We start from the raw sequence: 20,977 nt of genomic DNA, 5'->3' as shown, positions 1-20,977 counted from the left end.
ACAATTATTGGATCACACATCGTATGAGCAGGTTGACTATAATCCAATGGCCATGGTAACCAGTCTAATTGAAGACAAACTACAGTACTGGAACACTGAGGGACTATTGTCAGATATGGAACAAAAGTATCTATTCAATCCCCTACCCCCTGCAGCATGTATGTACATTCTACCGAAAGTACACAAAGGGGGCAAATTTCCCCCTGGCAGACCTATTATTGCTGGTATTGGGTCCCCAACTGAGAAACTTTCTGAGTTTATTGACATCTTTTTACAGCCTTTAGTACGTAACTTACCAGCTTTTCTAAAAGATACTAAGGACCTATTGTGTAAGGTTGAGGATTTTGAGTGGACATGTGGTCATTTTTTGGTCACATTGGATGTCAGCTCTTTGTATACATGTATTCCTAGAACAAAGGGGTTAGAAGCAATCCAACACTTTCTTGACACGAGAGCTGCCACTCTTTATGAACATAATAACATGCTCATGGACCTAATATCTCTGGTCCTGGACAACAACTTTTTCCTTCATGAGAGTAAATGGTTCAGACAAAAGATGGGTGTGGCAATGGGTGCTAAATTTTCACCCTCGTTTGCAAATTTATACATGGGTCTATATGAACTAATACACATTTGGAGGGAATGTCCAAACGTCTACAGCGAGAACATCATTCTGTGGACTAGATATATAGACGATGTCCTACTATTTTGGTCTGGAACTGAGAAATGTCTTTTGGAGTTCATGGGGTATTTGAACAACAATACGTTTAACATTCAACTCACATATCATTATGACACTACTAGCATCGACTATTTGGACACCACACTATATATAACGGGACAAAAAATTAGATCGAAGATGTTCCGCAAGCAGACAGCCTGCAATGCGGTGCTACACGCAACAAGTGCGCATCCACCAACACAGATCAAATCAATCCCCTATGGGGAAATGATTAGAACAAGAAGGAATTGTAGTATGGACAATGTTTTCTTGGAGGAACTTGATAAACTAGAAATGAGGTTTAAGGATCGGGGTTACTCAGAAACACTACTGTCTTCAGCTAAAGAAAAGGTAGTTCAAATCCAAAGAACAAAACTCTTACGTAACACACAGCATAATCAAAGAAAGAAAAAGGAGGAACGGGTAGAAGACCAGCATTAGTAGTACCATATAGCGCGGCTACGCCAGATCTTTTTCGTATACTCAACAAACACTGGTACATCCTCAGAATGGACAGTACTATAAAAGAGAACATTTCGCAAAGGGCAACTGTGATTCATAGTAGGGGTAGGACTCTAAAACAGACTCTTTGCCACAGTTACCTCAAACCAGTAACCGCTACCACTTGGTTACCAACACCGCCCAGCGGTTTTCATAGATGTGGACAGTGTAGCATTTGCCACTTAGCCAAAAATAAACTATCCATGTTTAAATACAACACGTCAAAAACATATAAGATTCAGGATTTCATCACCTGTAATTCTAAATATGTTGTGTACTGCATAGAATGCTGTTGTGGCAAAATATATATAGGTAGCACCATACGTCCCTTAAAGGAACGCATACAAGAACATGTCCGGGCTATCAGAAATGCAAACTTTGACTACCCGTTGGCAGCTCATTACAACCAATCACACATTAGTGAGGGGAAAATCAATATTCAGTTTCATGGCATTGAAAATTTAAAAACATCTAAACGAGGAGGTAATCTTACCCTAATGTTAAGACGGTTGGAGAGCAAATGGCTAATTAGATTAAGAGCAATTGACCTGGGGTTGAACATTGACAGGGAACTGTAAACCTTCTTGTAATAAAACATAATAAGCTGCTGACAGATGATAATAACTGTCGACGAAATATGTAAACTACGTCTGAACAGTGTCATAAGGTCGACATACTGAATAAAAACAAGGCAGTATACTGCGCAAGTGTGTTGTTAAATAGGCCTGTATACGCAATGATTTATAATTAATATTTGGAAATATGCCACAACATATTCACAATAACTAACTACACGTCTCAGAAGCTTGAGCAGAAATGTTCTAGTACGATGTATTGTATTAGCAAATATGTGGAACATCTTCACTAATCATTAATATTGACAGTAGAAGACTATGATTGATTACAATTCTACTGACATCTAAATATACCTTTTTCTACACTACTTTCTCTTTTACTGTCTGCTCACGGCTCTATTTTTTAGAAAATAATTCTTTTACAGGGTCACCCTGCCATCAAAGTTAGAACAGTCAACTTTTTCTAACTTGTTCCGCTGTCTCCCTAAAACGATTTTATAAAAATTTCCATTCATTGCTATTTGTTTTCATCACGACAAAAACATTGTGACTGCGGCAAAATGGCACGATCTTGAACTCATTATTAGGGCCTACACCCAGTCCTCTTTCTATGCCCACTCTGTTTACGTCGATACGCCGGGCCGTTTTTCGGATAAAAGGGAAAAAGGACCAGGGGGCAGTCCATTGGTCGTTTCTACTACGGAAGTCAGGACGAGTCTACGGGTGCCGTCAACAGGTATGTCGGTTTGCATCCATGTAGAAAGAAGAGTCTCCAACTTTTAATACGGACAGGTTTTAACATAATTTTTTCTGATTACCAATATGGGGTTTGGTTTCTTAACATTGCCACCTATCACGGGTTTTCAATGTTTACTTTGCTCGAACAAGCGGGCTTGTTATTGCATTATCAACTACGTGACACCCACTTTGGCTCTTTCTGCCTTGTAGTGTACCGCTGCTAGTGTGTTTCAATGTTTACTTAGCTCGAACTGGGGGGCAAGTTATTGCTTTATCAACTACGTGACACCCACTTTGGCTCTTTCTGCCTTGTAGTGAACCACTGCTTTTGTGGGGCTTTCACTCGACGAGCCTAGAACACCCCGTATCCATAACAAAGCTGTGTGGGCAATATATGATCTATACCGCTAAACAATTCTTAAAGATGTTGTCCCATGCGACCCCCTGATGCTTAATTATGTCCATTTAATATGCCTGTCCATGCGGTGCTTAAATTACTTGAGACCTATAGGTCATTATTCATGATTCTTTATATTTATTGTAGGTTTATCACGACCTGTGTAGTAAACCAATATTTGAAAGACAACACTTGTTTGGGGACAATTTTCGAAAAAGACCAGGATGGGACAACTTTAAAAGTACAAGTGGGTTCCGACATCACTGATGGTGATAGGGGTCCTTCTTAAGCCATTGGAAAGATAACCAGGAGCTCTGGTAAGAATGCTTGGTTATACATATACCTAGCGATAAGAACGTTGTGCCTGGGCGGTTTATTGCATCAACAGTCAGTTTGAATTGTGCATTGGATAGAACGGTTAGATTAATAGCCTGTCACCCACGGTCAAGTGGTTTGTTCTACTCATCAAAATGTTTAGTCTATAATAGCTCCACAGTACCTCCATAATCATGAACACTTGGTTAACTAGTAGCTTGCTGGCCACTTATATGGCCATGTTTTTTATTCTTTTAGAAAACGATTCCGAGACCTTCCTTTGATAGGTTTTCTATTCTTTGATACACAGGTATTGTAGCACCTGTATATTGAGATTTCTGCCAGATCGTGTCTATTCGAGTGGGGAATGCTCGAGGCATTAGAAAGAAAATTCTGACATGAAATAATGATCGTTTAATGCCAAGACTGACCATTGCGAACAAGAAGTGGTTGTTCATATCTGTTTTTATATATGGAGAGAGACTCCACTTTCCACTGAGGTTAGTTCTATGTTATCACACCATTAGCAGATACTAATCTGTTGTCATACTATAAAATATCTCACACTCCAACATTTCCTTGATGATCCTACTGGTGGTGGCTCTCTCTACTCTAAAGCTAACATCTTCTTTACCAACTGTGTCTTTATGGCCTTCCTTTTTTCATTGTATTGATTGGCACTAGCCCCTTATTTGTATCGAGTGCCAATTTATAAGGAATCAATATAGCATAGATGTATGTGAATTGGTATTTTAACAAGAGGACCATTTTAAAACGAAATTGTGTTTTTTAACATCAACACTTTAGACAGCTAATGTTTTTATATATTTTGTAATAGTGTATGTTTGTATCCATTTGATACAGCCTTGAAAAAGTCCGGATGGACGAAACACGTGTCGGCTGTTATGTGTTATATATTGAAATTTGGACAATCCAAGAAAGGAATAATAAACAAATGATAACCAACTAAACTTTTTGATTTGTTTGTGGACTTGGAAATTCTCTGTGACTCTGTTACCATATGAAATGTTTAAAAGACGAATACCTATAATGTGCCTCAACTGATGCGTAATTAGGGACAGGAGGGTGTGGCGGGCGCCATCGGATCGTTATCGTGTGGGCATCGTGGTCTGATATGGTTCTACCTAAATAGTCAGTGTCTGAGACGATAGGTAGGATGGTAGGGGAGCAAAGGAAACAGTCCAGGCGCACTCTAAGGTCATGTGGTCTGGAGTGGAACGAATAGAGTTTGGTGGCAGGGTTCCGGGTTCGCCAAGCATCCGCCAGGGACCAGTGCTGTGCCCATGTTGCAAACCGCTTTGCCTGCACTACAATGGGGGATGTCGGGTGGGGTGGGTGGGACCTGTCCAGTGCTATGTTTTGCACACAGTTGTAATCTCCACCCAGGATCCAGGGTACCTGTGTGTATGTGCTTAAGGGAGTGGACAGCGCTTCCCAAAATGTATTTTGTTCGGCGTTGGGCCCATAGATGCTGCCCAGTAATACTGCCTGACCATCCAGCCGGCCTAGCAATAAAACCTACCGGCCATCTGGGTCTATTATATGAGACTGTTCCTGAAAGGGAACCCCAGGACGCACCCATATAAGGGTGCCCCGGGCAAAGGCTGAATAAGTTGTGGCACATACGGTTCCCCGCCATCGCCTGCGCAATTTCGCTACCTCCCCTGCTGTAAGGTGTGTCTCCTGCAGGAACGCAATTTGTGCTTGGTGGCGCTTAATGTATGCATATATGGAATATCTCTTGCGTGCAGTATGCATACTGCGCACATTCAGTGTAAGAATTGTGGTTTTACCAGTGTGTGCCATCAGTGCGTATGTCTAGCGCATAGCGCAGGATGGGTCAGCAGGCTCCCCCGAAGGCACCCGACTGTGATCCATTTCCCCCATGCCCGCGCCCCTAGTGTGTCAGTGCGGCTGCTCCGCGACTTGTGGACTAGGACATAGTGCAAAAAATTTGTGAGTAAGGGAAAGGGAAAACTGGGGTGAGGCGAAAATAACTTGCCCCAACGCGGGGGACCTATCGTCAGAGGCGATACGTCCAAACTAGCTCTCAATTGGTATGAGAACATCAACATAATTTAGGGGTGTCGGCCCGTGTCTGCTAGGGGCTCAACGTGTGGGCTGTGCGTGCTATCTATGACTAGCTTCTGGTCTGTCGATCCGCACCCGGGGGTATTAAGGCCCAGGGCATCGAGGGGACGCGCGCAGCGCGGGAGCCAACAATCACAATGGGTTGAAGACATCACCACCCGCTGTAAATGCACAACATGCTGCAAGGGTCCAGTCATATCAGGTCGTCCGCTGTTCGCGGGGTGACCGAGAGCAGAGCCACAGAGTCCACTCCGGACTGCGTCGCCTCACTGTCCCCTTCCTCCTCCGACGTGAATATGTGGGGGGCGCGTTCAAGGTCTGTTGCTGGGGAGGCAGGACGAAGGCCCGCCACCGCTTTTAGGGTCTGGCGCCGCTCCTGAACTATCTGCTCTAGGTCCGGGGACCCCAAGGTGTGTGGAAGCGGTGCGGGGGCACCTGGACAGTGTCGTCTCCGCGAGCGCTGCCTCCTGGGGCCCGCTGTTCTCAAGCGTTGCTCCTGGGTGCGCTCTGCCCAATGGCCCGCAGTACAGTTCTGGTCCGCCCAGTCGTGTGCCTCTTCAGGTGTTGTAAAGAAGTGAGTATCGCCATCGTATATGATTTTCAGGTGGGCCGGGAACAGCAGGGAGTACTGTATTTTCTCCGCCCGTAAGCGTCGTTTCACCTCCAGAAAGGACGCCCTTTGGCGCTGGACCGCTCGTGAATAGTCGGGAAAGATCATGATGGTTTTATTCTCGACTCGGAGCGGTCCCGACTGCCGCGCCGCCCGGAGCACCGCATCACGGTCTCAGAAGTGTAGGAATTTGGCCAGCATGGGACGCGGCGGGGCTCCTGGTTGTGGGCGACGCGCCGGAACTCGGTGCGCCCTCTCGACCGAAAAGTACACTGTGGGGTCATCACTGGGGGTGAATGATTTAGTCCAGGTCTCCATATACTCCACTGCGTCAGATTGTTCAATTCCCTCCGGCAGCCCAAGGACGCGAATGTTGCAGCGCCGTGACCGCCGGGTCGTCAATGCGTTCTTCCATGGTGGTCATGCGTCCCATCAGGGTGTGCATCGAGTCCTGGTGTGCCTGCACCATAGGTTGGATGTCGGTGACCGCTTTCGCATTGTCCGAGACTTTATCTGATGATCATCGCGGAGGAGACTGACGTCCGTAGTGAGGGTGCCCAGCTGGTGCTCCAGGGAGAGCCGCGACAGCTCTATCGCCGCCAGTACCTTGTCGAGCTTGTCCGATAGAGAGGGCTCCCCCGACGATCCAGCGGCCTTGGAGGCCCCGCTGGATTGGCTGGCCGGGGCCTCCAACGCTGCCCCGGGGCCGGCGCCGCCCCTCTAGGTTTGCCCATATTGTCCGCTGGGGGCCCCCACAAGCATGAAGTGGACTCTTTAGCGGGGCGAGGCGTAGTTGTAGCCGATGTTGGGCCCTCTGGCACAATGCTCCGTTGCTGCGCAGGCAGGTGCCACTGCAGTTAAGTGTCGCCCGTAGGGTAGGCGGGGACGTGGAAGATTATGTGGCCGTTCTGGTGGTGGAGGCCGCCGGCGCTACGCAGCCACCGGGATGTCAGCGGTCGCTCCTGTCGGCGGGGGCCCCGTCCCTCACTCCGCCCCCAGGGTAGCTCCTCCCGCCTGGGCTGGCGATGTCGCCGCTGCAAGGCCAGATCAGGGTCAGCACACCATAAGTCCTTCACGGTCTCCCTTAGCTTCCAGAAAATCCATGAGGGGCCGTCTCAGTGAAGGTGAGCGCCGGGACAGCACCCCCGGGCCGCAGCAATCAACGCCCCATCCACCAAGGTCCTCAGCTCTCCCGTGCAGACCGCTAGGCTGGAGTGTGGTGGGCCGCCATCTTAGAGTCAGGCAGGCCACCTCATGGCTGCGAGGGGCAGCAGCTCCCGTGAAGCACCGTCCCGGTGCTGCCCCCAGTCCCCCTCACCAGCGCGTGGGCCGGGGTCCAGCAGCAGGCCCGCCTCCAGGCCTCCAAGAGTGCGCCGCACGGCCCTCCAGGCCGACCGTAGATGCGTCCTCCGCAGGCCAGTTCAGGCGGAGGCGGCGCTCCCCAACGATGCGCGCCTCCGATTGCCCCTGTTGCGTGTGGGCCGCGGTGTGTCTTCGGTGAGCCCCAAACGGGGGGGGGCCTCCACCACACGCAGGACGCCCACACCAGCAAACAGTCACCTCGTTGTCCCCGCCGTCCTCTGGAACACCCAGGCAGCCCACTCAAGGTCAGAGGTCCAGGATCACCTCCTCCGGTACACCCGCGGCGCCCGTGCCCCCTCCGGGTCAGTAGCCAGGGCGGGGAGCCGCGAGTCGAGCAGGCGCCATTTTCGCTCAGCTCCAAACTCCGGGTTTCAGTCCTCTCGGAGCCAAGGCTGCTTTCAAGTCATGGGCACCGGGTTCTCCACGCCTCAAGGGACCACCAGGCGCAGGTCTGACCCAGCCAGGCTCACCAAAACCGGGCGAGGTGGAAGCCCAGTCACGGAGCCTCAGCAAGGCACGTCCGTCGTGACGGCCATCTTAGCCACGCCCCCCCTGCAATCCGTGTACTACTTGTCAAAGCCATAGATCTGACACCATCAAAAGAGATATCTGATAAAAGCTTAATCTGTAGTTCCATGGCCTCCAAGAGTTCCAAATAGTCAGTACTCCTGGATAAGTTTGAAGAGGGTTTTGAAGTTCAAAACAAATATTGAGTAGTATAGGCTCCGTACTCAGTACAGTCACCAACTCTCATACAACATGGGATCCTGAAAAAACTTTCTTAAGAGAACATTTTGTCATTCTAATCCTTCAAATGTTCTAACAGAGATGGAGGCAGTATGAGGGCCTGAGGCGAAAGGTCCAAAGAGCCCAGAATGGACCTAGGTGTGTTGAGAACATAAACGCCATCTCCTCAAATAGAAGGAAATGCTGGCTGCCTGATGAGCAGCTCTAGAACAAGTCCAATGTGCGATCAGCCCACCAGCGACCCGCCCGGCTGCATCACCATCTCCGACCCCTGATTATGAAACATAAGCAGAATAGACTGTCTCACAACTCAAACAGCAATGTAACACGGGGAGAATTTTGTCCCTGGGAGCCATAGAACCTGTGCACTAAGCATACACTGGCTTCTGGCATCGCCGGCCTGGGCGAGCATCACCTAGACCTTGTGTTAAGAGAGGCCTTTTTCCCCCTCTCCAAAACTGGTACTGTCTCCTGTGTCTAACCTAGTCACCCCACCCGGCAGGGTAATGAACAATATGGACTTAGATTTTGTTCTCTGCTTCATTAACTGTTCTTTTTTTTCTGTTTCCCATCGATGTTTAGTTTGTGGTTGGGATTGTTGGGTTTCAGAAGGGTCTAGCGGTCCATCCCCAATCGCTCCCACACACTGCCCCCACTCTGACATGTTAGTCGCTATACTAATGCACCACATGATAGGGCGGAGGACCCTAGAACGCTGCACATAGTAACATACAAAGTACATGGGCTTAATAATCTGATTACATGCTGTTCCATCCTGCATGAATCGACCCTCCTTCAGGCAGACATGGGACTCCTACAAGAAACCCACCTCCTACACCTAAATCACTCCTGCTTGAGGTTGTGAGAATTCCCGGGCAAATACTTCTTCTCGGGCCACAAGAAACAGCTGGGGGGAGCTTTTCGATATTCCATCGCTGCCTACTGGTAGTGGACGGAATCCTCCAAGATGCCAATGGGAAATGAGTGGCTGTCCGGGGCTCTCTACTGGGTAAACCCCTTATAATGGCCTCGGTCCATAGCCCCAACCACAGACAAAAATCCTTTCTCTCAGACACGATCTACACCATATCGGCCTAGTCAACCATGCCTTTGAATATCGGTGGTGATCTTAATCCAGACAGCTGACACAGACAACCCAGGAAGGGCATTGTCAGTGGTCCTATCGGCGGCCAGCAATATACTACTGGGAGATATAGGCCTGGTGGAAGCCTGGTGGACTTGCCACTCACTATTGATGGAAAATTCCTAATACTCAGTGCCCATAAAATATATGCCAGATTGGATTACTTTCTCCTAGATAAATGTCTACTCCCCCAATTTAACAGATGCCATCTAACATCCCATCACACTCAAAGATCATGGGCCTGTTTCCTGCATCCTAACGGATGTTGGCATAGGGGTAAGTCGGGCTTCGAGGTCTTGGCACCTAAAAGACCACTTACTGAAGGACTCGGTGACGGTCCAGAAAATCAAAAAGAGCATTGAGGATTACATTTCTCATGACAATTCTGGAGAGATAATGGCTGCTCCTCTCTGGGACGCCGTACAGTCGGAACTCGGGGGTACATTTACAGCAGAGGCAGCACGTCTCTCAAAATGAGAGAGGTGCTTCGGAAACTTGAATCAAAACATAAGTGATCCCACTCCTCCAAAATCTGGAGGGAGGTTCTTATGGTCTGTGGCCAAATTAGAACTCTGGGGTCAGATTGCTTGGCATCTTTGCTGGTGCAACTTAGCAACAACTTCTATGTTCAGGGAAATACAGCAGACAAACTTTTAGCTAATTTGCTGAGTGTGCGTCGTGCCAGGACCATCATTCCAGAGATTAAATCTCCCCAAGGTCAGGTAGTCACAGGAGATGGCGAAAAACCAAGCAACTTTCAAGTTTTCTACACCAAACTCTATAGCAAAGAACAGACAGAGCCCCAAGAGCATCTACGTTAACTATTGACAGCCCAGCTACCCACACTAAACTGCCCTGATAGGGAGAGACTAGAGAAACCCGAGAAGGACGAAATCCTGAGGGCCATCTCGTAGTCACTTATGGAAGCTTGTTTCCGGTCCAAGGAAGGCATGGCTTGGCAGTTCGGGCTGGACTGTTCCCATGAGGCACAGGGTCAGACTGATTTGCATATGGCCATGTCTGAACTGGGGTGGCAGAGTGGGCTAAAGAACGGTGATGGATCAAACCCAGATCTGTTGACTGGGTGTGAGTGTTTGATTAGTTCTGATGCTCCGTCCATCACCACCCCCTTTTGTACCACATCAATCATATACAGCATACTCAATGTGAGACGTGGCACTGCCAAACACACGTTCCTATAGACTTGGGGAAAAAGAACTTGGTATTCCCCTCGATCAGGCTCAATTGGAGGAGAAATCTTGGTGCAGATGTTATAAATCATATCTATGTATATATATATATATGTGTATATATATATTTGTTCACTGAAAAAACCATAGGTTTCAGGCCTGATATAGTTAGGAATTAGCATTTAAAAAACCTTAGGCCCTAATTTGCCCCGGGGACCCCATCCCCCGGGGCATGGCCCTTTGTTTTTTTAATTTTTCTATTTTGGAGGGTGGCTGCCTTGCCCCCCTCCTGGGCCACTACTGGCCCCGGGGACCCCATCCCCCGGGGCCTGGCCACCTCGTTGGGGACCGTGGGGGGGGTCCTAATCCCCCCACGGTCCCAGCCGGCTCCCGCTTCCTGCGGGAGCCGGCATTGCTTTTCCACATGGGGAGCAGCTAACATGCTGCTCCTCATGCGGAAAAGCAATCTGCTTTGCTTCACTGAAGCGAGAGCAGGTTTCCCTGCTCTCGCTTCAATGAAGCAAAGCAGTTTGCAATGGCAGGTTGGGAGCCGCGAAGCTCCCGCCCTGCCATTGCAAACAGCAGTGTCCTGGGGGTGGGCGCCCCGGGACACTGCAGGAGCCGGCCCTGGGGGGTGGCGGTCCCCAGAGCCATCATTGGCTCCAGGAGGGGGGCCGCGCGGCCCCCCTCCCACTTAATTTAAAGCCCCGGGGGGTGGTGGTCCCCAGGGCTTGGGTGTCCGTAACGGACCCCCTATGTTAAATAATTAGTCCCCGGGGCGTGTGGGGGGGCTCGAGCCCCCCATACAGGTTTTTTTTTTTAATTTAAAAAAAAAACAAGCCCCGGGGGGTGGCGGTCCCCGGGGCGTGTGGGGTGGCCATGAGCCCCCCCCACACAGGTTTTTTTTTTATTTAAAAAAAAACAAGCCCCGGGGTGGCGGTCCCCAGGGCTTGGGTGGGGGGCTTTGAGCCCCCCCGCCCATCTATAATGAAGCGCCGGGGGTGGCGGTCCCCGGGGGGGACGTGAGCCCCCCCGCATATTTAATCTTGGAGCCCCAGGGGATGGCGGTCCCTGGGGCAGTGTGGGGGGGATTGGGACCCCCCCCACATTTTTTTTTTATATTATGCCCCCGGGATTTGGCCCCCGGGGGCAAAATAGAATATTCAGCGTGGGAGCCCGCGCTGAATGGTTTTTTTTTCCGGCCGAAATTCGCGCTGTTTTTCTTTTTTTTTTCTTTTTTTTTTGGTCCTGGGGATCCTTGTGGGACCCCCTGAGCAGGCCTAGGGGGTCAGGGTGTTTCTACCTGTCGCGTTTTTTACCTTTGTTTTTCAGGTTTATTGTGCCTCGGTTCTACCGAGGCACAAGATGGCTGCCAACACTTCCTGATCTGGAATGTTGACCGCCAATTAGAATATAGCTTGTGCACGGCAGGGTGCGCGGATCCTCCGAGGCCATAGATATCACTAACATTTATACCCTAATTTTCTCAGGAAATACTCAACGGATTTACACCATTTAAGCAAAAGGCACGAGTCTGAACTGAGGACTACCTCTTTGCCAAATTTGGTATAATTCCGTTCAGCAGTTCGGGCTGTAGCTGCGTCAACAGGTCCTATGGGAAAATGCATGGGTAAAAAGCGTTTTGGGACCCCTCTTTTTTCTCGGCCCCCGCTTGACGAATCACCGTGAAATTTCAGGATAGGTGTGGAAAGGAGCTGACCAAAAGTTTGGAAAATTTCGCGAAGATTCGTCAATCGGCACCAACGTTATTCCAAATAGAATGTTGCGGATTTCCTATGGAAAATAGGTCCTAACTATATCTACCTACTGGCCAGTAGGTAATATATATGGCAATACAACCCAGTATGATTATCCAAAAAGAGGGTGAAGCCCCTTATGTTGGAGTAGCTGTATGGAAGCGGGATCTCTAACCTATATTCTTTAGTCCTGCTCAAAGATACAGTCATTTTACTCCTTAGTACTCACCATGGTAAAATATATTTAAGGGTCTGATCTAGCTCGTTGACTAGAGGCGATTTTATTGGGCCGACCAGCCCCGGATGTCTACTAGCAGGATAATCTCCCACCTTTTCCTAGCTGCCAAACAAGCTGTCATAGTGGACCGTGAGTGAGGAGAGACCCTTTACCAAACAATGGGGTCTCCTTCTGGCATGCTTTAGTAGAGACTACCTAGAACAATCATGCGCAAAATTACTTCGTGTCTGAAGCTTTTAGATCCCTCCAAACTGGATGACTACAACAACACTGTATACCGGCACGATGGTGGGGTGCAAGCCTTCACTCTGGTCACACAAAAGATCTGAGTGGCCATGAAACCACATTTTCTAGGGACTTTGGAATGTTTTGACCGAAAGGGGAGTGGTGGTAGGGAGCGTGACAGCTGGGGGTTGGGGGAAATTCTTCAGTAGTATCTGATGTCCACAGATATGACTAATATGTGCCTTTTTCATGGAAAGTTGATACTGATTATTGAAAAAACAATAAAAACATATTCAAACCTAATTTACAGGCACTGCTAGTATAATTTACTAGGGACTAACAAGTAAATTATGTATGCCAATTAGGTGGAGTTCAATCTTACTATGTTTGAAGCAGAGAGCATGAACACTTTAGCACAGTTTAGCATAGGTTAAGTGCACAAAATCCTAAAGCCAAGAAAAATGAATCCAGCAAACAGGAGGGGTGAAGACAAAATGTTTCGGCGAATACTATGCCAAGGATGCCAGGTCTAACATATATCCTACCCAGCTGAAAGCAGGGGGAATTACCAACCCTCATGAGATTTCTCATTGCTAAGGCTGGAAAAACAATCAGCATTGGCGTGATCCGTCCCAGGGCTATGTTCCACCATAAAGTCCATTCCCTGTAGGGAGATGGACCGCGTTCACAGTTTTGTTTTCTCCCCTCACCTGCATTAGCCATATAAGTGAGCTGCAACTTTCTGAACCCAGGAGGGAGTCTCAAACAAGCATGGTCACAACTTCTTCAGTGCCCAGACCAGTGCAAAGGCTTCCCTTTCAAAGGCACTCCACCTCTGTTCTCTGGGAATTAACCTCCTACTGATGAAGGCTACAAGTTGGTCCAGGCCCTCATCCTTCAACTGTGAGAGCACAGCCCCAATACCATGCTGAGATACATCTGTTTGGATAATGAACTCTTTGGAGAATTCAGGTGCCTTGAGCACAAGGTGTCAAAGGTTTACTGGTACTCCTCCATCCATATCACCTTCTTGGGCTGCTTCTTGGAAGTCAGCTCTGTTAAGGGGGCAACAATGGTGTCATACCCCTTGACAAATTTCCTGCAGTAGCCGGTGAGGCCCAAGAAGGCTCTCACCTCTCTCCGAGTCTTTGGGTGTTCCCAAGCCAGGATGGTCTGAATCTTGTCCTGTAAAATCTAAACTTTGCCCCCACCGGCTTTGTGACCCAAGTAAACCTCAGCTCCCTGTGCTATCTAGCAATTACTAGTCCTGATAGTCAGGCCTGCCTTCTGCAAGGCCTGAAACACGTCCTGGAGATGGAACTGGTGGCTGAAGACAGCAAGGTTGTCTAGATAGGCTGCACTTAAATCCTCCAGTCCTAGTAGGACCCGGTAGACCAACTTCTTGAAGGTGGCAGGAGCATTCTTTAAACTGTATGCAGACTTCTCCTGAGTGCCCTCAGTTAAGGCAATCTGCCAGTACACTGACATTAAGTAAAACCTACTCAGGAACTTAGCAGTCCTAACCGGTCGAAGAGGTCATCAGCTCAGTGGATGAGATGAGCGTCAATCTTGGCGAATTAATTAAGCCCCCTGAAGACTACACAGAACAGGAGTTACATTGTGACATCCAGTGGGGCAGCCTAGGGTACTAGAACCACTGGACTGGAACATGGGCTGCTGTGCTCAATCACCCTTACCTCTTGCAGTTTGGATACCTCATTCTTAATACAGGCACTCACTTTGTCAGACAGCCTAGTACATCTTGTTTTTAACAGATATGCTGTCCCTGGAATCAATATAATGGGTGCACCAAGTGGTGGGTCCTGGGGTAAGTAAGAAGAGGGAGGCACACTGCCTCAGCAAGTGATGATAATCCCTCTGTTGCTCTGGGGTTCAGGGTAGGAGAGAGGACAACTCCTTCCACTGACCCATCCTGCTCCTTGGAAGAGGAGGGGTTCACACTCATCTCTTCCACCCTATAATCTGTCACCAGAAGCATGGTTACTTCAGACCTCTTAAAGTGGGATTTGAGGCGGTTTACATGCAGGACCCTTAAGGGATTCCTGGATGTCATGAGGTCTACCAAGTAAGTGACCTCACCCTTCTGCTCCTTGAACTCGTAGGGCCAGGCCCACCCATCATTCAAGGCCAGGGCCTTCAAAGACACCATGACCCACACCTTTTGGCCAGGTTGGTATTCCACCAGAGTGACCTTCTGGTCATACCAGTGCTTTAACACTTCTTGGCTGACTTTCAGGTTCTCACTGGATTCCTTCCAGAAGTGCTTCATACGGGATCTGAGTGTCAACATGCAGCTCAATACATCTTGAGGGAGTTTCCTGGGAGCTTGCTCCCACCCTTTTTTTGACAAGACTGAGAGGTCCCCGCACAGGCTGATCAAACAGAAGCTCAAAGGGACTGAACCCCACTCCCTTTTGGGGCACTTCTCTATAAGCAAAAAAGAAGGCATGGCAGGAGGATGCCCCACTATTGCCTCATGGGTTCTAGTAGGCCCATAATCAGGGTCTTGTTAAACCTTTCAACAAGACCATTGGTCGGGGTGGTATACTGTGGAGAACCTGTAGGTTACCCCAAATGGACTTCATGAAGGCAGAAATTAAGTTAGTATCTTGGTCTGACAAAACCTCCTTGGGCACGCCCACTCAGGTGAAAATCCCCATCAGTGCCCTGCCACCACAGGTGGAGTCACCATCCTCAGAGGAATGGCCTCTGGGTACTGTATAGCATGATTCACCAAGATCAGGATGGGTCTGTTGCCTACGGCAGTCTTGGGGCCCAGCAACATCAATGCCCACCCAAAATGTGCTCTCACCACAGGGAGTGGAAGCAGTGGGGCCTTATGCTTTGCCCCTGACTTCAAGGTGACCTGGCAAGTGGGACAGGACCTGCAGAAGGCATCTGAGGTCATCTGGTGCATAAAAGGGTTAACCAAACTTGCAGAGTTTTTGGCTTGCCCCAGATGTCCTGCCAGCAGTAGGTCATGAGCCAGACCCAGTAGGAAGGCCCTGTGGTATTCGGGGACCACCAACACATGGGTTGCACCAGGCTCAGACACCTTAGCCACATTGTACAGGATATAATTCTCCCATAGATCAGGTGATCACTAGAAGTGTTGCCAGCTGCCTGGGCCTTGGTCTGTCACCACAGGCCCTCCCTCTGTTTTGCAGATGTTTGCTCAGGATGCTTCCCCTTCTATTCGCCAGCCGGCCAACTCGAGTAGGTCTCACAGGGCTGCTATATCCTCACCTGTATATTCTGGGGTGTAACCCTCAGGCTCATCCTCCTCCTGGAGGCTGTGGGAATCTTAGAATGGGTTTCCCATGCCCCTTCCTTTCCTACTCCTGGCAGGTACATGGACCACTTTTTCAGGTCCCAGATACCCCTGTCTTCTCTGTTGGGCAACCATAGACTGTGTAGTCAGGCACAGACGGGGTGTTCCATGTCACTTGCAAACAGCCGATCCACTGGCATGGCAGGACTCACAGTTACCCTTAAGGAACCTGAGAAACCCTTCCCAATCAAAGGAAACCAGAGCCCCAGAATAGTGACTCTCATGGTTGCCAACTGTAACAACCTGCTGGGATATGTTGAGGATTACCTGGAATGAGGACACTAGATCACAACTAGCAGTAGTCACATCACAATGATGGCTTCGACATCTGGGATTCATCAATGCAGTAGCACAGTTAACACCACTTACAACCAAATATCTACTTATGAACATACAGTATCACTCTAATACAGAGGGCATCCCAGCTCTGCCTCAAGTAGGTCTGCTTTATTTCAGATATGGCACAGTCCAACCAATTGAATGCATGTAGCAAATGAAACAATCATTCTATTGCAGCTCGTAAAGTTCTGTAATTCAAACCGAATAGCTAAATGGACATTACCAGCCTGATCACCAATTAATTCAGGCTTACAACTTCATTTGTCCTCACATAGAAGTGAGTCTCCTATAACCGTCGCAGCTTACCTATTGACAGATGGCATTCACTGGACAAAGACTAACTCCCAGCTACCAGAATGACCAGTTATTTCAAGCACCACACATCTTTTATCTGTCTTATACCACTGCATGGGACATTGCTGTGAAGCAAGTGATGAAGGATTTGATGAGGTGACAGCACATAGAAAAGAGCTCAAGCTATGGGTGATGTCACTCAGTACCCCAAGGTGAAACAATATCTCTGTTATTCACTGTAACCCATTAATAATTTATGGTATCTGTGACTGTTGCGTAAACAGAGTCTTTGGTTCTGCTCTACAATGTTTGTTTTTACAGCCACGGGTGACACAAGTCATTTTAGTTCAATTCACCAGCATTGAATGTAAAAAAACAGGTTATTGTAGCCCCTCGGAAACCCACCCAATACATAAATAAGGTGGTGTTAATGCTTTTGGGTTACTAAGAGGGAGCAGTTGCAATCCAAATAATCATTCATTAATGATTTACACACTGAATATCACTAGAAACAGAATATGTATTTAAATACATTTATATTTAAATAGTTATTTTAAAATGTTGAGATCTAGTGCAAATAATATTGGTAACATTTCAGAATATAATAAAAAGCAGCAAAGCTTTTCAATAACAGCGAAAACAGGGAATATTGAAGCATCACAATTTATAGGCCATACACCCTCACTCTGCTATCTGTAAGCACTATGCTAGTTCTAGCAGATGAATAAATAATAAGCCTGAATTATGGAAGTGGTGTGTACACTGGTACAACAGCGCCCAATTCTGGAAGAAAATTAATGCCCTATCTAATCCTCAAGGACAGTGTATCAGTTCTAACGTCACAGAAGAAGCTTGGACTACTTTCCTTGAACCACACTTCAATAAAAACCAGATCCCCCAAACTGGCTCAAATACTCCTGTGTCCAGTATGGAACCCCAACCGTCCCAGCTGAACCTGATCACAGAAAACGTGCATAACTGTACAATCACAACAACAATCACACAAATTTACAAAAGAATCTTGAAAGGTAGACTTGAAGGAGCTCCCGGGCCTAATGGGATTCCGCCGATATTATACAAACAAGACCCTGAATTTTGGGCTACTGCCCTAAAACCGGTTTTTGATAGAATCCTGCAGACGTCGATAATACCAACATCATGGAGAGGCTCGATAATCTCTCCTATTTACAAAAAAGGCAACAGGGATGATCCAAGGAGCTACCGATTGGTAGCTCTTTTGGACAATGACGCAAAATATTATGCCGGGGTGCTCCTCCAAGAATTAATAACATGGTCTACAGAAATTAAAGCAATTCCTTACAACCAAACCGGCTTCTGTAGAGACATGGGTACTGTTACCAACATCTCTGCCCTCTCACTAATGATGGACGCTGCACTTCTAATCAAACAACCTTTATACATCTGTTTTATCGACTACAGCTCCGCATTCGACCATATCAATAGAAATATTCTGTGGCAAAAACTAAAAAAACTAGGTATTCCACCATTGCTATTAACACAATTAATCCTTCTGCACAGCAACACCTGGGTACAAGTAAAGCTGGGGGCTGGAGACCATCTATCAAAAAAGATAAATACAAGCTCTGGATTAAAACAAGGGTGTGTATTAGCCCCGACATTATTCAATTTATTTATGGCCGAGCTCTCAATCAAACTTAATGGAAGCAATGCGCATGCCCCGAAGCTGGGAGGTTGCCAGTTATCTAACCTCCTATATGCAGATGACTTAGTTCTCATCAGTCGGACACCCATAGGATTACAACGCCTGCTGGACATCACATCCCAATACTCAGAAAACAACAAATTAACTATTAACCAAGATAAGACAAAAGTCATGTGTGTAAATTACCGGAAAATAAAAACAAAATACAACTGGCATCTGGCAAAACACAAGCTTGAAGTCGTTCATGACTATAAATATCTGGGGGTTATGCTAGACAGCAGAGGCAATTACAAAGCTCAGCTCGATGCAATAAAAAAGAGGGGGTTAATAACAGCAGTAGCTTTAAGAAATTTGAAGAATATAACCGCTGGACCAAGTTATCTCCCACTGACCAAGGTGATTCAGGCAAAACTGATACCATCAATCACCTATGGAAGTGAAGCCATGAGAGGGAGGGATGCGAAAATTCTAAATGGCACCATCACAAGAGCATTGAGAATAATTTTTGGATTGCCTGGATTTACCTCTCCGGCACAAATGAGGTTGGAATTTGGGATACAAGGGCAGGAGTTAGCCAGAAAAGGAGCCTTTGTCAAAACCTGGTTTAAGATAAAAAAAGGGCAACCAGGAACGCTGAATTTTTACTTGTGGAGAGAAGTGGAAACAACAGGTTCTTGCCCAGCCAGACATTACTTGAATACTGCACTGGACCAGCTGGGGCTACGGCAACCCTGGGCATTGCCCGGGACCATGGCTAGCTTCAAGAAAATTGTAAACAAGATAGTCAAAAAAGAGTCCATTTTACAAGATAAAGCGACCTTGACAAAACGCTCACACGGCTGGCTCACGATACAAACCTATGGGAAAGCGACTCCTCAAGCCTATCTCCTTTCTAACTTCTCTAGAACCCTTAAAGAAACATTTCTGAAATTTCGGCTAGGTTTATTACCGACGGCATACCATCTGCCTCCCTGGCTGCGCCCTCCTAAACCTGCAATGTGTCGTCTTTGTGGTAAAGGAGAGGAGGACATAGTTCATATCCTAACGATTTGCCGTGAGCTGATGCGAGAACGCCGGTTACTACTTAGGCCTATTTTTAACAAAAAACAATTACGGTCGTGCAGACAAGCGGTGCTTGCAAGCTTCTCTGGTGAAGACATTCAGCTAAGCTGTCGCCTAGTAAAGTTCTTATCTGTAGCTGACCTTCGTATTAAAAATAAGTGTACTGCAACAGTGTTTTAAGTTTATTATCTCATGCTTTTTAGCACAAGTAAATGCCCTAAGTAAATCACCAAAAGGACATCTAAATGGCCAACTCTGATACTTGCGGCGGCACTATGCACTTTAAACATGTATGTTTAATCCTGCACGCCATGGCCTGATACCATTCTGCAGCTAAGACTCTGAATGGGGGGGAAATGTTACCTAACAAACTGCTGCTAATATTTCCAATAGAACTGAAGAATTAAGACTATGGGCCACCAATGCAGGGGGAGTGGATATTCCGTGCAATTCTAACATGTGTGTTCTTTTTTTTTTTTTTCCTTTTAACTGTTTATCTTTCCTTTTTTTATCATGTTAATAAGAGATGGTCAATTTTTGTAATGGTTTTAATTAACTGTACAATAAACTTATTACTTACTTACTTACACTGGTACAACAGGGTTTGTTGTCAGTTTGGAATAGCTTGTCAGCAAATTTAGAGCACAAGGTCAGTAGCTAGGAGACTGCATCTGTGTGAGAACATAATCCTGGCACAAGTTTCTGAAGGCAGAAGGAAATGCTTTGCAGGGCCTCGGGGGAGTCTTGCTGGAGGCTTCTTCTAACAAGATGGAATCTGGTTCCGTGCTCATCTGGATCTGCAATCTGTGATCTGAGTGAACGTTCTCTCCTAAGTGGTCAAGTGGTAGCCCTTAAATATTTTACCTGATCTGAGATGAAATTTCAAGGTCACCTTTGGAATGTTTTGACAATCAAACATAGGAGAGGTGTGGTGCAGCGCCAGAGTGGCTGATTCTGGAGGGCAGGGCTCACGGGTTGATACCCGGCACCGGTGGCAGCTCAGCTAAGCATCATGTGACTCCGAGCAATAGCTCACTTAATCTCCCCATGGCCCCTAGCACCTTGAAACCTTAAGGGGTGATATATCCGGGCTTTACAAATATAATTATTAATACATCCATGGATGTACTAATAAGGTAAAATATGTAAATATAGACTAGATTGTTTGGGTTATGGTTATTTGACTTTGAAAAAGGCACCCAAACTGATGTTGCACCGGGCGGGTTTGTTGATGTCTATATCTGGAAACCTTGATACTTTCCCAGATCTTTGAAAGGTAGGCACAGACATCTGTGTCAAAGGCAGACATGTAGACGAATCTGCAGAAATTAAGGAAAATGGCACCTCCCATTACCAAAAATTGAGAAGATATCGAATTCCATTACCTAGAATTGATTCGGGTCTTCTTAAAAATGGAGTCTGTAGGACTTTATATCATAATAACTTGCCGTATCTGGGTCAAAGGTACCAGCTGGACGGGTTAAACTAAAATGGAGACTATAGCTAAAGTAGAAACTGTCCCGCATTTTCTATTAGAACCTACAACTAAAAGAAAATGATGGAGGAAAACAGTCATAAGATTTGACATTCCTGGAATAATTTCTAAGCTAAATA

The sequence above is a fragment of the Triturus cristatus genome, chromosome 6 (genome assembly GCF_964204655.1).
Source record: "Triturus cristatus chromosome 6, aTriCri1.1, whole genome shotgun sequence".
In the NCBI taxonomy this organism is placed as follows: Eukaryota; Metazoa; Chordata; class Amphibia; order Caudata; family Salamandridae; genus Triturus; species Triturus cristatus.
Note: the sequence above shows the minus strand (reverse complement) of the source record.